This window comes from Ambystoma mexicanum, chromosome 5p (assembly GCF_040938575.1).
Source record: "Ambystoma mexicanum isolate Mex_15411 chromosome 5p, UKY_AmexF1_1, whole genome shotgun sequence".
NCBI lineage: Eukaryota > Metazoa > Chordata > Amphibia > Caudata > Ambystomatidae > Ambystoma > Ambystoma mexicanum.
In genome coordinates, this window is record NC_090930.1 from 237,216,175 (window position 1) to 237,231,443 (window position 15,269).

Genomic DNA, 15,269 nt, shown 5'->3' on the forward strand with positions numbered 1-15,269 from the left:
TGTTTGAAAGACACATGCATCTGCAGGAAAAAAATGTATGCTGAGTGATCAGGAGGCTTTTAAATAGTATCAGCGAGTCAATAGGTAATTTATCACTTACTCAGTAATAGGGTGAGTTGCAGCTGCTCTGGTGCTGCGTTAGTAGGTGTGCAGCGAGACGTGTCGGCTGAACTGCGTTTGTGCAGGGCCCTCTGGCTCACCGACAAACACAGAAAACACAGCCAACCCACTCACAGGACTCTGCTGTGCTTCGCTGTTCCAGGCAAATATATTTTCAAGTCCACCTTTACAATGGCAATTGAGGAAAGACTCCTCACTGGTCCGGGTGCAGCAAGGATAAATAAAGCTTTGTGACAGCCAACACACTTGCAGACCTCCGGTGCACTTCACTGTTGCAGTCGAATATATTTTTAAGTCTGCCTGCCTTTACAAAGGCAATTGAAGAAAGACTCCTCACAGGTCCGGGTACAGCAAGAAGAAAGAAAGCTTAATGACATCCTCAGCCAACACACTCGCTGCAGAAGGGATGCTATGGTTAAAAGCCAAATGTAAAACACTTAGAAATGTGCCAGTTATGGTAAAGTAAACAACCATAACTCATGCCACTGCTAGGATAAACGCCCATTACAAGAAAAATGACATCACAAATGTCACTGATGACATCACTGATGACATCAAATATCTGGGCCACTTTTTTTTGTTCACTTACATGTCTAGACTAGGTTTTCTTTTTACTGAAAATGAGAATTTTTTTAATTAACCTTCTTAAATCTTCTTAAATTACTTCCTATAGAGTTTGATGTGACTGCATAATGCACATACATTGGCCAATAAGCAGGCCACACACACACAATTCATTTGTGTACATGGTAATCAACTCTGTTATTGTCATTTTTTTGGGGCTGTGTGATGAGATTCTTCCATACGGCATCCTTCCACCCCTTCAGTGCAGGGGTACATTTGGTAGTGTTGTTGCAGTGCATTTCTTCTCTCATACACTTAATGCGGTATAGGGATAACACATGGGGTCCCACATAAAGTGCTTCTCCTGCTGTTCCAGTATGACGGCAGTGAGGGGTCGGGAGCTAGGGAAAATGTGTCCACCTGCCCCTCTACACTTCCGTGTGAAACTACACAATTTCCAAACGAGTGTGACTTTGGTCTCACCTGCTAGAGGGGGCCTGACCATAAAATGGAATAAATCTGCGTGTTTCAAATGTACTAGTGTGGTTAGTCAACTTTTACATAACTGTGATCACGCTGAAAACCTTTTTGCAGTTGAATGTCATAATTCAATTATTGTATACTGTCTAAAGGTATTTGCTAAGAAAGGTCAACCTACAGGGATAAAAATGTGTAATCATAGTTATGATGCTAGCGCCAAAAAATAAATAAAAGGAAACTGTTTAGAAAAGGCTTGAAAAGAATCAAATACTCCAGGGCTACAAAAATTACATAAAATCCTTGGAAATTCATTTATATATCAAGGATAATCAATACACCTTGGAAACTGCAAAATGTTAACTCCACTAAATTCTGGGCTCTAATGAACTTGAATATGGGGAAATCAGAAGCCTGCATGGCATGTCCAATTACAGAAGTAAATTGGGTTGGCTACTTCCTAGTTAAGTATGCTAAACCAACTAACTATTCCACTGTTGTTTTTGGGGTAGATAATGTTAATGATCATTACATTTGGTCACAGGAGGATATTTTGTGGGATATATTAGAGGCTAAGCTGTCAAGGGCCCTCGGCCCGGATGACTTATCTCTGGCCACAATTAAAAACAACCCTCTACTGTTACTCGCATCCTGGGAACATTGTTCAAAGAGAAATTGGAAACGGTTTGTGTTCCATTCTCATGGTTAGAATCCATAATTATCACTATCTATAAGAAAGGAGACCCTTTCATCCCTTCCATACCATCTAACTACAGGCCAACAGCTCTTATTGATGCATCCAGTGAGATGTATGCGTCCCTACCTCTGAGAGATTTAAATAACTGGGCCACTAGTTTAGGTATTATTCCTCGTTTTCAGCTGGGATTCAGGTCCCATATGAGTACCTCACTAAATGATACTATTATGTCTAAAGTCCTAGCAGCTGTCAAAAAAGGATCCATCTGTACAACTCACATGGCCTCCACGGACATGAGTAGCGACTGTGATAGAGTGAACTGGAATATCATGTGGAATAAACTATCGGCTTGGCAGATCCCCTCAGCTTTGGGCAATGTATTAGCTATTCACCACGCTGATAGCACCATTAGGATGAGGCTTACCAAAGAGGGGGTGTTGTCAAGATCCATACCAACATTTATTGGCTTAAAACAGGGGTGTGTCTTGGCACAGACACTTTTAAATATGTATATTTCTGACAATGATAGCTTGTGGTCCTTGGGTGTTACTTATCCAATAGAACTAGGTCATTGCAAATTGAAATGGTTGGCTTTTGCTGATGACCTTGTCTTTTGTGACAAAACATCCATTGGCCTTTAAAGGAAACTAAATATTTTCTCAAGTTATGCCGTCAGTAAAAAACTTTTTGTCAATGGCTCAAAATCATAAATCATGATATACACTACAAAATCCCAACCTAAGTCCATGTTCTGTACAGTGGGTGACCAGAGACTGGTGAACGTTTCTTTGATTAGATACATGGGATACGATATATTTAATACCATCTAAAACTAACGGAAGAATGTGGCAACATCTAAACCATTCATTTCCCAGTTAAGAAGGTTATATATTTTAAATCGTGAAGTATTCTGTTTGTAACCCATAATTTGTTTCTATCGGGATAAAGTTGCACCAACCCTTCTGTGTAGCTTGGACATGACCTTGCTTGAAATATACCCTGATTTAGATACCCTGCAAGCGGTTACCTGGAGAAATAAAAGGTGAGTCTGTGGTTGTCTATTCCTAATGCAGCAATACAACCAGAACTAGGGTTGACCTCGCTAGACTGCAGCGCTTCTTCGAGACAGATTGCTACATATGCTAAAATTATTTGCCCACCTCAAAATTCTTTATATGAAAACATCGGTGCCATGCTGATCACCAATATTCTCAATTCTATTTGTGAGTTTAAAGAGAATGGGCCTCATTATGGGTCCGGCGGTAACTGTTCCGGTAAAATCGTCAGGTAGCTGCCACACCTGTACACGGTTACCAGCACCTGACTTGCCAGTAACGCCAGGGGATTACAACCCCGGTGGCCAGAAAGCCAGGTGCCATTAAAATGTTGTTCCTCATTCCAAAAGAGTTTGATGGGACTCTATGGGAATGGGGACCCTGGAAACACCAGCACCAGTAATAACGGTGCTGGTGCTTCCATGAAACTCTGTGGGCGGGTGTCGGTCCAACCTGCACCCGCATGTCAGACTGTACTTTGCCGGACCAGCAACAACAGTGCCGGTAAGCTTACTGGCACCATTGTTTCTGGACCGTCAAGGTTGTAATGAGGCCCAATATGTTAAGGTTCTTGGACAAAATGCAATTGAGTGAAGAAGAGCTTATATGGAGTCCTGTTAAGACGAAGTACACATTGGGCCCCATTACGACGTTGGCGGTAGCCATGCCGGTAATTACTGGCACAGCTGCCGTCGGAGCCATTTTTTTACCGCCACCCGGCAATGGGCAAGATTTAGATTATGTAACAGAGAGTTTGTTCTTGAAACACTCAAACACCTGACTGTCTACTATCCGTCAGTTAGACACTTGAGAACGTCACATTTTCACCCGTTTTTTGTCTTCACAGTTAATTCAGTCGGGTGGATTGCTTTGGTTTTGTTTAATGCTAAGTGACTGTTTTTGAGAGAACTCACTGTTATTCTTGATCAACTGATTTAAGTTTTCATGATATTGTTAATATGTTGTTTTGTGAAAGGTTTGACAATGCTAAACCATAGCACAATTAAAATCAAACAATGTTCCACCTCTGCCAGGAAGTTATCTGAAATGCAAAGATTTCGTTTGCCATTGAATGATGAGACGTTAAATGGAATTAACTAAAACCCGTGTGTTTGCAGTTAACGTACAGGCACAGCACCAATCATTGTACAAGCCACTCAAAAAAAGAACTTGCAGTCATACACTCTCACCCACGATGGGGTAATCAGGTGTCAGAATACAGTGGAATTAAGAAGGTCATAGGCACAACTTGACACTACTGAAGCTGCAAAACCCTGGTGTACTACTGATTTTATCAACGTGAGCAGTTTTCTCATTTTGCTTGCAGACTGTTTCAAATGTCATGAGAGACTGGAGCCCGAAAATAGCGAAGTACCTGGGTGTAACATGCATGCAGCCTTCTTTGACTTAAATGTCATCTCCAGTGTTACTTATGATAGGAACTTGTCACCATGCCTTTCTTCCTTTGAATCTTCTGTGACAATGTGATTGTGGTGGCAATAATGAATACTAATGTACTTTCGGCATGTGGGATTTTTAATTGTGCCGACAGTTTCCATTCTGCGCACGAGCAATGTGCTTTTTACATAAATGTTCATCAATCGGGAAATTGTACAAATGTTAATTCGGCGATCCAATTTAAGTGAGCCAATGTAATGTAATTCCCTGAATCCTAATTCTTTGAAATGAGGTTAAATCAGAAAAATGAAGATGTCAACTAAAGAATGATTATGTAGTTGAAATCGCCCCTCCCGTTCCATCTGCATCATTCTTTGATTTTCAGACATTCTTCTGCATGTTCACGTCCTCCCTCAATCGTCTCTTCTAATGTAGCAATTTTACATCTAAAAATAAACTTCATTCTATGCATGCAAATGTTCCTTCGCAATTAGAAGCCGGGCCCTTTCAAGGGATTTTTATTGCATACTTTATCTTCTTGTACCTTTGCATACATTTCATAGAATCTTAGAAATTGAGTGCTAAATTCAACTACTTTGAGTTGGATAAGTTTGGGAAATGGCTATGTTTTTGGTGATTTTTATTCATTAAAAACACTTCTCTAAAACGTCATTTTGTGTATTTGACTGATATATCATGAAATACATCTTTTCAACGCCAAATAAATTACTGGCGCAAACTTTGGCACAGTTCGATCTCTTAAAGCACTTTAAATACAAAGCTTTCAAATACAGATGTCGTTCCTAATGGGTGGGTGGTAGGTTGAGAATGAAATCAGAAACCGGTACTGGTAATAAGCACATTGGCTTTCAAAGTGACCAATTCTTACACAGCTATCCGGCTCTAAATATGAAACATCATAATGTGGAGGTGGTGCCTAATTATGAGTTTAGATTGCAGGTGATATTAACCAACTAGAGTACATAAAAAGTATGTGATCGTTTATATAACCCATATTTACCCCATGCAGTACATTCTCTGTACCCCATTACGTAAGTATATCATGCAGTAACAAAACATACTCTTAATCTCACAATGAGGTCCATAACTGCGGGTGGCTAATGGAAAATACACCATGGTTTTAAAATGTTGCCATATCCTCACAGGCCCATTGGATCACTGGCGCTCCTTGCTGCCTTGAAGGAGAGGGTCCTGATGTTTAGTTCCTGCATGACCAAGGCAGCACATCAGACAGCTCGCCAAATCAGAAAATCAGTAAATCTTGCTGCCTGCGCCAGTTGTGCCACCCCTGGTCCGGTGCAAACCTGTTACGTAATCACTTTTTAATCCTCAAGTAGCCACTCACACGGTAATTTAAAGGGGTTTTGGAGTGGGACATGCAGATGTGACTGGGAGCTAGTGGCCATGAGATTTAAATGGCATAAACTATTGTCACACAAACAGCACATGCTGGTGTTTTATCTGTAATATTTAAATTCTCGCTAATCTCTAGGCCGTACCTCACCCTCTCATCTAAGTGCACCAGTAACACCCAACCTAGACATACCAACTATAAGAGTTAGTATATGCTGAATTGTTCTCCCTTGTGTGTTCATTATGCCTTATGCCAGAAGGGAAGTACCTAGCGGCCAGTGCCTTATCTTTCTAATCTCTCGCTAGGGCTTCCTCACTGTGCCTACCATACCCAGTGTTGATTGGTGAAAGGGGATAGTGGATTGTGCTGTTCAGACATTGGACTGATGTGCACTGCTTCCTGTCATGCTCATGAATTATTTTCCCTGCTGCTTCAACTGATGTTCCCCTCTCAATGCCCTACCTCCCAAAATCTTCCCACCACTGGATGTAACCACAATCTCCTACACACTACTACTCCCTCATTGAGATTATTACTACCCCATTCTCACTACAACTATTTCTCCATCTACCTTCCTAGTTAAACACCCTCCTTTCACTCAGGCATGCACTTCACACTCACTCTCTACACTCCCTAACACTCCCTAACAATCTTGCCACTTGTTCAGGCACCCTCACAACAAAGTATCACTTGCACTCAGCAACCAAAACTTCACACTCTCCAGAATTCACCTCAACACTCGACTTCTCCTTCTTTCCTCCCTCTGTTTTGTTGGTCCGCCATCTCCTCCTCTGATCTCACCCAAACAACCCACACCTCTTGCTGTTTCCTGCTGTCCATTTTATGGTCACAATTCTCTGGCCACCCCTGACCTTTCTTCCCTTCCCAGGATGTGGTACACACAGTGAAAACATTAAATACTCAGTCAGTGTTTGTGTCAGGGGTCATGGGTATTTTCTCCCTTAAAGTAAGTCCTGCATGTGTAGGGAGTATGTGCTGCTTTTTATAGTCCCTGGTGTTCTAGGGTGTTTGTCATGGTCCACAGCATTTTGTTGCCGAACCAGGGGAGCATTGCCCATTCTTACTCACAGGCAGCTAAGGGGAGCAGCTCCTTCCCCACCGCCGCTCCCACCTGGTGTTCTGTGTGTCAGTCACCTGAATACACTTGGCACAAGATGCTGGAGAGGAACTGTCATGCGGTTGGGTCTGGGTCCCCATCTGGAGAGCGTGTGACACTGGGGTGTTATTCTTTCTTGCATTCTCTGGTTGTTGTCTTTATGTATTTTATTTATTTTTGCATTTATGTTAACCAAACCCAAAGGTATCACGGCTCAGTGGATGCATGACTAAATGTTGCATACCTATTAAACAGTCACGTTTTTACACGTTTTTTGAAGACAAGGTGAGATGTTTCTTTTCTTATGTGTTCCAGAGGGAGCATGCTGTGACGCGACAGCTGGAACCCCCTGCTCACTTGCGGTTGAATGTAGGTGTGAAAAGCACCATGGAGGAAGAGGAGTGCAGGAAACACACAGATGTTTTAGCTACAGTGAGGTGCATAAGGGAGGAGGGTGCAGTCTGATTCAGACAATGGTGGGTAATGCATAATGGTTTAAAGTCAATGCTTTAACAGGAAGCCATTTGACCTCTCTGGAAATGTGATCAAAGAGTTTTAGTTTAGTTTAGAGTTCCACAGTTACGCAGCCTTAACTGGGAAACTGTGTCCTCCGATAGTAGAGAGTCTGAATCGTGGTACTTGGAGGCAGTTAGAGTTGGCTGTTCTGGTCAGTCTGGACCATGTTTTTTACAGATTCTGTCCGTGAGGTATTGCGGTGCATTACTATTAAGGCAATTGTGGGTAAGGGAGGCAATCTTAAGTTTGATTTTATCAAATGTGGATAGCCATTTGTGTTCTCTCCTTGTAGAGGAAATATGCTAATTTCTATTGTTCTTAAGTGCTGCTCTCAGGGCATTATTCTAGAGAACCTGTATTTTATGGATGGTCTGTTTATTCGCTCCAATGTAGAGTGCGTTACAGTAATCCAATTTGGAGAGTATGAGTGCTCTGGAGAGCGTAAGGCTGCTGTCGGTGGAAAGGAATGGTTTACTGGCTCTGATAAGTTTGTATGTGTATGCGGTAGCAGAGGCTAGGGAGTTGACTTGTTTAGAGAAGTTCAGGGTGGCCTCTAGGTAAAAGCCTAGGATCTTCACTTCCTTTGCTACTTTTATGTTATTGCCATCAATGGTGAAGTTGGCGTAATCTAGGCTAAGTTTGGATATGTGGATCGAGGTCCCTAAAATAAGAAGCTCGGTTTAGACTCAGTGCTGCCCTTAGGGCCTTATTTTGCAAGAGCTGAAGTTTATCAAGGTTTTTGGAGGACGGCCGGCAAAAAGAACATCACAATAATCATGCTTGCTGCGGGTTTGAAGGTTCAATCACCCAGTAATCATGCTTGCTGCAAATGATGGCGCATGCGAGAGTCACACAGTTCTTTGGAAAGACACATTTTGTGCTCAGCGTGATGAGTTTGGCAGAATGCGCCGTGGCAGAGGCAAGAGCACTGATATGCTGAGTCATGTTTGGCATCACATGTTTGGAGACTTGCATAGATGTTCCGTCGACAGGATAGGAGGAGTAAGAAGTGTCCAAGGAGTTTAGGTGGTGAGAGGAGCACACAGGTAAAAGTTTGGTTTTCTCATCATTGAGACAGTGATTATGAGGATGCATCCAGTTTGGAATGACACTGTTTGGTTGGTTAATTGCTTTGACATCCTGGTCGTAATTCTCTGATATTGGAAGCAAGATTTTGTTTTTCGTCTGCAAAGTTTATGTAGGATATGTCCAAAGAATCAAAATGGTCGAAAAGGGCTTAGTGTAGGTGTTGTACAAGGAGGGGGAGATGCATGAGCCCTGGGGGGCTCTACATGGGACAGGGATTGGTTCAGCAGTGGGGGTGTCAATGAAGACCCTGGAGGTGCACTCAGATAAAGTGAAAGTTAGTTACAAAATGCTGGCAGATTGCATTGTGATCCACAAGGTCAAAAGCACACAAGAGGTTGAGGAGGCCAGGATGGCAATGTTGCCAGAGTATCAGAAACTGTCAAGTTGGATTTTTAGCTCTAGCATAGATTATGTGCTGTGTTGGGGACAGAACCAGGATTGTCTGGTCTCCAGTAACTTGTGCTGTTCAGAATTGGTAAGCATCTGCAAATATGCAATGTGGTAAAGTATTTTCAAGGGGAAAGGAACTGTAGTCATAGGAGTGTAGTTTGTGGGCAGGGTGGGGTCAAGGGATGGTTGCTTGATAAGTGGCGAAAGCCAGGCAGCTTTGAGGAATGTGGGAACATTGTTGCAGAAAACAAGGCAGGCACAGGTTGGCTATAGGTGGTGCCAGGGTTGACACATAAAGATTGACAATGTGGCTGGGTATTAGTCCTCTTTACAATTAGAAGGTTTGAGGTGCTGTATCATGGTAGTGATGTCTTCTGAAGTAACCTGGGAGAAGAGGAATGTGGCGGGGTGTTCGCTGAGGGTCGGGGGGCAGGACAAGGAGTCTGGCTAAAAGTTATAGTTTCTTCTACATAATTTTGGTTTTAAATTTTTCCATTTCATCTGAGAATGCTGATTGGATGTTTTCGTACCCATTTTTATTGATAAGGACAGAAGAGGTGGTGGGTGAAGGCTTTTCTATCTCTTTAAGTATGGCAAATATTTTTTGGGATCTGGAACTGGCTTCATTACTCCTATTATTGAAGGAGTTAGCTTTGGTTGTGAATATAGAGTTTTTGAAAGCTTTAGAGGCAGTGAGGAAAGCCTGATGGTTAAGAGGTGTGGGGGATTTCCTCCAAGTATGCTCTCTAGTTCACATGCATCTACATACAGAAATAAAGTTGTCTGTAAACCAAATGTTCGCCCTTCTGTCAGGTTTGGCAGATTTAAACTTAAGTGGGGCATGTTGGTTAATAGTAGAAGAGATGGCTTTCATTATACAGGAGGCATTCAGTAAGTCTGTGCATGTTGCAGGAAGGTATAGGTTGGCAGAGTCTTAGTTGGTGAACATTCAGGATGGTAGTCGGAGAGGCAGAACTCAATAAGAGAATGGTCGGACCAGGGCACTTGCAGAATAGATGTGATACTGACAGTCGTATTTAGTGTGAGGAGCCAGTGGGGGAGTGGATCTACTGGGTGAATTTCAAAGCTTCAAGAGAGCTGGTGAAGACAGTATCTTTAGTGTCAGCTTGGTCAATGAAGCCTAAGTTTAAATCACATAGCAGTAGGAAGGTTATATGTGATTATACTAAATTAAATAACAGAGAATGAATTAACAACACAATGAAACAATATCACATTTTAGTATTTTTTATTTGGGACATCCGTTTTGCTATGCTTTTAAACCCACACCAAAAACCTCCCCACCCGTTTTAACCCCTTACCCCACCCCATATATATATTTTTTTTAAATAGGTATTTTTTTCGTTATTTAAGTTTTGTTATTAAATTAATTTTTTGTTTTCTATTTGTTAAAATCACTGGATACGCAGTAGGAATTTAGTGGCAGGTTTGATGAGGGGGGGAGGCAGAAGGGGAAGTCGAGTGCAGGGGAACTATAGTAGCTAGGATGGCAATTTAACAAGAGCCTATTGATGTTGGTTTGGGGATTGAGGAGAGGTTAGGACAGCAGAATTTCATATCCTGGTTGTAGGTGAAGTCGGGATGTCCATGGGAGCTAGTGAGGTTTTGGCAATGAGGGCAACACCACCACCTAATTTATTCTCTCTGTCAGCTCTGATAATGGAGGAGTCACGCGACATGGCAAGTGCAAGAGATGGTCCAGCAGCACTGTGTAGCCTGGATTCACTGCCAGGCCATTGACTTGGAGAGGTTGCTTCTTACTGCCACCTACTTAGTGACCTATGTAAGTCACAGTACACTGTGCTATCTGGCATTTGGATGCTTTGATAGTCAAACCAGACTTTCACATGCCTTGAAGTACCTGCCTTGCAGGGGAACAGGGACAGAGGGATTTTTTGGATAGATATGTTTCTTATCTATCTAAGGGTCGCATAGAAGTATTTCATTATTCAGAGAGCAGTCAAAGTAAAAACACAAATTTTAATAGTATAGGTTATACACTTTTGTAAGTAGTCGGTGCTTTCCACAAGGCACCTCCAGACTTAGAAAGAAATACATGAAATTAAAAAGGCCAGCAAACACACACACATATTCTGCTCGTGGTGTCTGGGGTTAGTAAAGTGACAATTCTGATAAGACACTTTGTCAATTTAATTGTTGAATTTCTTGTTTAGATTTGGGGAAACCAAGACATTAAATGTACAGCATACTAATTTGAACGCTGCAGAAAACACAATTATTGTAGTGTCAGGATGTCTACATATGTTTCGGCACACAGTTTGCATCAACACCATCCCTGGTGTTCTGCTGTTTTAATTGTGGCCCTCTTCAGGACAGGATGTTGTTTTTCAAAATGACAAAAGTTCAGAAAACCCCAGGTATTCACGCTATTTTCCAGTGCTTTATATGCTTTTATAGTCGGACTCAACATTTTTAGTTTTATTTGTAGAGACAGGTGGATTCACTGCTATGCCCTGTATGTCGTCATATAGTGGATTGCTTTTATCTTGTTTGGGCTTAGTAGTTGGTTATTGCGTCGAAGTAATTCAGACTTTCAAACCTGATGGTTTTGTCGAAGTATATAATCCAGTTTGGCACTGGTTGTTTTTGCAAAAATATACGTTTCCCCTGTATGTAGGTTCCTAGGGGTACCTTCTTTTTTTATTCAAAAAGACCTTCTGAATGATTCGGTAGGACGATCTTTTCTCATAGCAGTGCAGCTCCTCTCAGTTTCGGCACGGGAAAACCAACTTGAGTTGTCGAGTTGGCTTCATCTGGGAAGACACATGTCTTCCCAGATGAAGCTGCATGCTGTCATGTAGTCCAAATAGGCAATGCTAAAGTATTACAGCACCGTTGGGACCTGGTTAACCATCCTTTGGAAGGTGAAAGGGGAATTCTTCAAAACAAAGGGCATAACCGTAAACTGATAAGGGCCATCCGAGTTGGGATTGCAGCCCTTGATTTTGAATGATCGGTCAGACCGACGTGCGAGTACACTGTTGTGAAGTCAAAAGTACTCAGGAACCTGTCATCACTTAACCGATCAATGAGATTGTCTGCCCGATGAATAGGGTGTATGTCCATCTTCATGACAGAGTTGATTGACCCCTGATAATCCATGGAAAAGCCGAGCTCAGTGTTCCTGCTACTTCACTTCTAAGGGACCAGTACCACTAGGCTGGCCAGGGGGGAGCTGCGGCATGGCTCAATAAATCCCAAGGCCAACATCTTAGATGTATCCTCCTTGATGGTGTCTTCAACCGGTTAGTTATGGTTAACTTGCTCAACTCATATACAGAGCACTTTTTGGGACCCCCCTATAACTTTACCCCCTCCCCCTGGACAAAACTGTTCCAATCTTCACAAAATCATTCTGAGTGGGGGGGCATATGAGTTGAGCAACTTGACTATAACTATGTGGCCTCTAATGCAGGTCCTGTAATATACATATATTACAGGGCATGCAGTCGCGGCTGTGTAGTTATGGTCAAGTTGCTCAACTCATAGAATGAACACTTTCTGGGGGGCATATAACTGTGCCTCCTCTGGACGAATCCTCACCACACTTTTCAAAAGAAGTACATGCTCCCCAAAGTGGTATCAGGTAATATTATCCCTGCAAATAATATCACCATATATATGGTCATGGGGTAAAGCCATTGGCGATATTATTAGTGGGGATAATATATGGGGTTAATGTGCAAGAGCAAGAGTGTAAATGTGGTGCTTGATGGTTTTGGAGGAACAGGGAAGAACCTGTTTTGACTAGACTCTAATAGATCAGAATTGTCTGGAAACCTTGTCAGGGGAGAAAAGAGTAAAGAGTAAAGGAAGAGAGCAAGGGTCGGGGCTGAAGGAGGGCCAGAGTTCACAGAAAGAAAAAGGAGAAGAGGGGGAGGGAACAAGAGGGTGGACAGGATGTCCTTGGTTTTAGAGATGAAGTGAGGGGCAAGAGCCGTGCGAATGGCCTGGGAGGCAAGATGAGAGGTAGAGATATAACTAATAAGTTATTAGATGCCGCAGAGAAAAGGGCTTGGATGTGGGCTCTCTTCTTAGTATGGATAGAGAGTCGGTATTGCCTTTGGGGATGGCGGCCGGCGAGTTTGTGAGAGGATGAACAAGAATCCCTCCATTTCCTCTCAGCCACCCTGCACTTACGTTTAAGGGTTGCTAGGTCAGAGTTGTACCAAGAATTGCCCTTGGCTTTGGGCTTCAAACAGATCCACATGACAAGGACAAGAGCATCAAGAGTATCAGAGATAGAAAAGTAGAGTTTTGAAAGGGTTGTGTCAGGCTTTGTGAGTCAGCCGGGGGAAGAGAGGGAGGAGAGAAGGTGGCGGTGAAAGCCTCAACTGACACACGCTTCATGGGTTGGATGTACGAGAAGGTAGGTGGCAGTGTAGGGGTTGGCTTGGCCTGGGGGTAGAGCGGGTGTGATGGGAGGAAAGGAGGGAGTGATTGATCCTGCAGAGAGTAGTGGTCGGAGGCATGGAGAGGGGAAGGTCAGAGGAGATCAAAGCATTAATTGTGTGTCCTGCAAAGTGAGTCGGGCCAGAAGGGAGGATAGAAAGGGAGAAGGAATCACAGAGGTCACTAAAGAGTACAGACAAGGAACTGGGATAATCTAGATGGGTATTCAGGTCACCAAGAAGAAGGAGTTCAGTGGTTGAGGCCAGGAGGGAGGAGGATATGTCCACCCACTCAAAGAGGAAAGAGATGATCTGACCAGGAGGTGGATGGATAGTAGCCACGGTAAGAGAACGGCCAGGAGAGAGAGAAAGTCTGCAGCCAAGGCATTGGAAAGAGGAGCAGTTATGCATGGGTATGATAGAGACAGGAATCTACTCAGGGAAGATCAGGGCTACACCCCCTCCGGACCAGGTGGATCTGAGTGCGGAGAGGATCTTGTAGCCATCAGGGAGGAGAGTGTCAAAGCTCTTGATAGAGGTAGCCGTGAACCAAGTCTCAGTGAGACAGAGGATATCGAAGTTGAATTCTTTGAGGATGCGGCAGATGTCAGGGGAGTGTTTGACAGCAGAGCGACAGTTGAGAGGGGCAAGATGAAGGTTGCCAGCCTTAAAGACCTTCCGGAGAGAGGTACACATCAGAGGTACGCCCTGCGGAGCTGAAGAAGGAGCCTGAGGGGGGCAGAAGAGGAGGGACGAGAGGGCAAGGTAGACAAAGGGTGCAGGGGGAGACAGGAAAGCAGGGGGAGGGGAGAGAGCGGACAGCAGGAGATGAAAGGAAATTGATGAGGCAAGGGAAGCGCCTATCAAAAAGTATGAGATTGTCCTGAGGGCCTTAGAACATGACAGTGCCAGTTAGGTAGGCATTGATGATGACCTTAGAGGAGTCGAAGGCGGCCATGAGGGCTTCCCAGCGGGTAACACCATTAATGGGAGAGGAGGAGAAAGGAAAGAGCACAGAGATCATATGAAGAGTCCATAGATGTGGTGAATGAACGACAAAGAGGATGTTGGTGAGGGTCTGTGTGGAGGAAGCGCTGGAATAGGGACCAGGGTTGGAGGCCAAAATGTCCTTTTTGAACTTCTTTCTACCGGACTTGGTGAGAAAGGAAGGATAGTCAATGGAGAAACAGTTGGAGAAGATAGGAGAAACAGAAAGTGCCATGAGAGAGGTAGAGATAAGGGTGCAGTGGGTAAACACAACTAGATTTGAACTTAACCAAATGCAAAAACACTGCTAGATTTGAAATTAACCTAAATGCAAAAACACAGCTAGATTTGAAATTAAGCTAAATGCAAAAACCAAGGTAGATTTGAAATTAAGCTAAGTGCAAAAACAAAGCTAGATTTGAAATTAAGCTAAATGCAAAAATACAGGTAGATTTTAACTTAACCAAATGCAAAAACACAGCTAGATTTGAAATTAAGCTGAATGCAAATACACAGCTAGATTTGAAATTAAGCTAAATGCAAAAATACAGGTAGATTTTAACTTAACCAAATGTAAAAACACAGCTAGATTTGAAATTAAGCTAAATGCAAAAACACAGCTAGATTTGAAATTAAGTTAAATGCAAAAACACAGCTAGATTTGAACTTAACTAAATGCTAAAACATAGCTAGATTTGAAATCAAGCTCAATGCAAAAACACAGCTAGATTTGGAATAGCAACCAGAATCAGATGCTAGCAGTGGGTGCAAAATGCAGTGCAATTGAGAGTATAAACATGAGAAACAAGCAGAGAAGGAAAGTGAAAGTCAAAAGAGGGTAGGTGTGTGTCCAGAAGGAGGGGACTAATCCATATTTAAGGAGGTGTCATGGTAGTCCAGATTTCTTTGAAAAGTGAGGTAGCAGCATCATGGAGGTACAAGTGCAGGGGTGCAGGAATAACCCCAAGCTGCATTCTAGTAGCGGACGGGGAGCAGACAGTGGCGTTCATTGTGGTCCTTAGTAATTCTGGCTGGCTCCCACCTCCCGGTT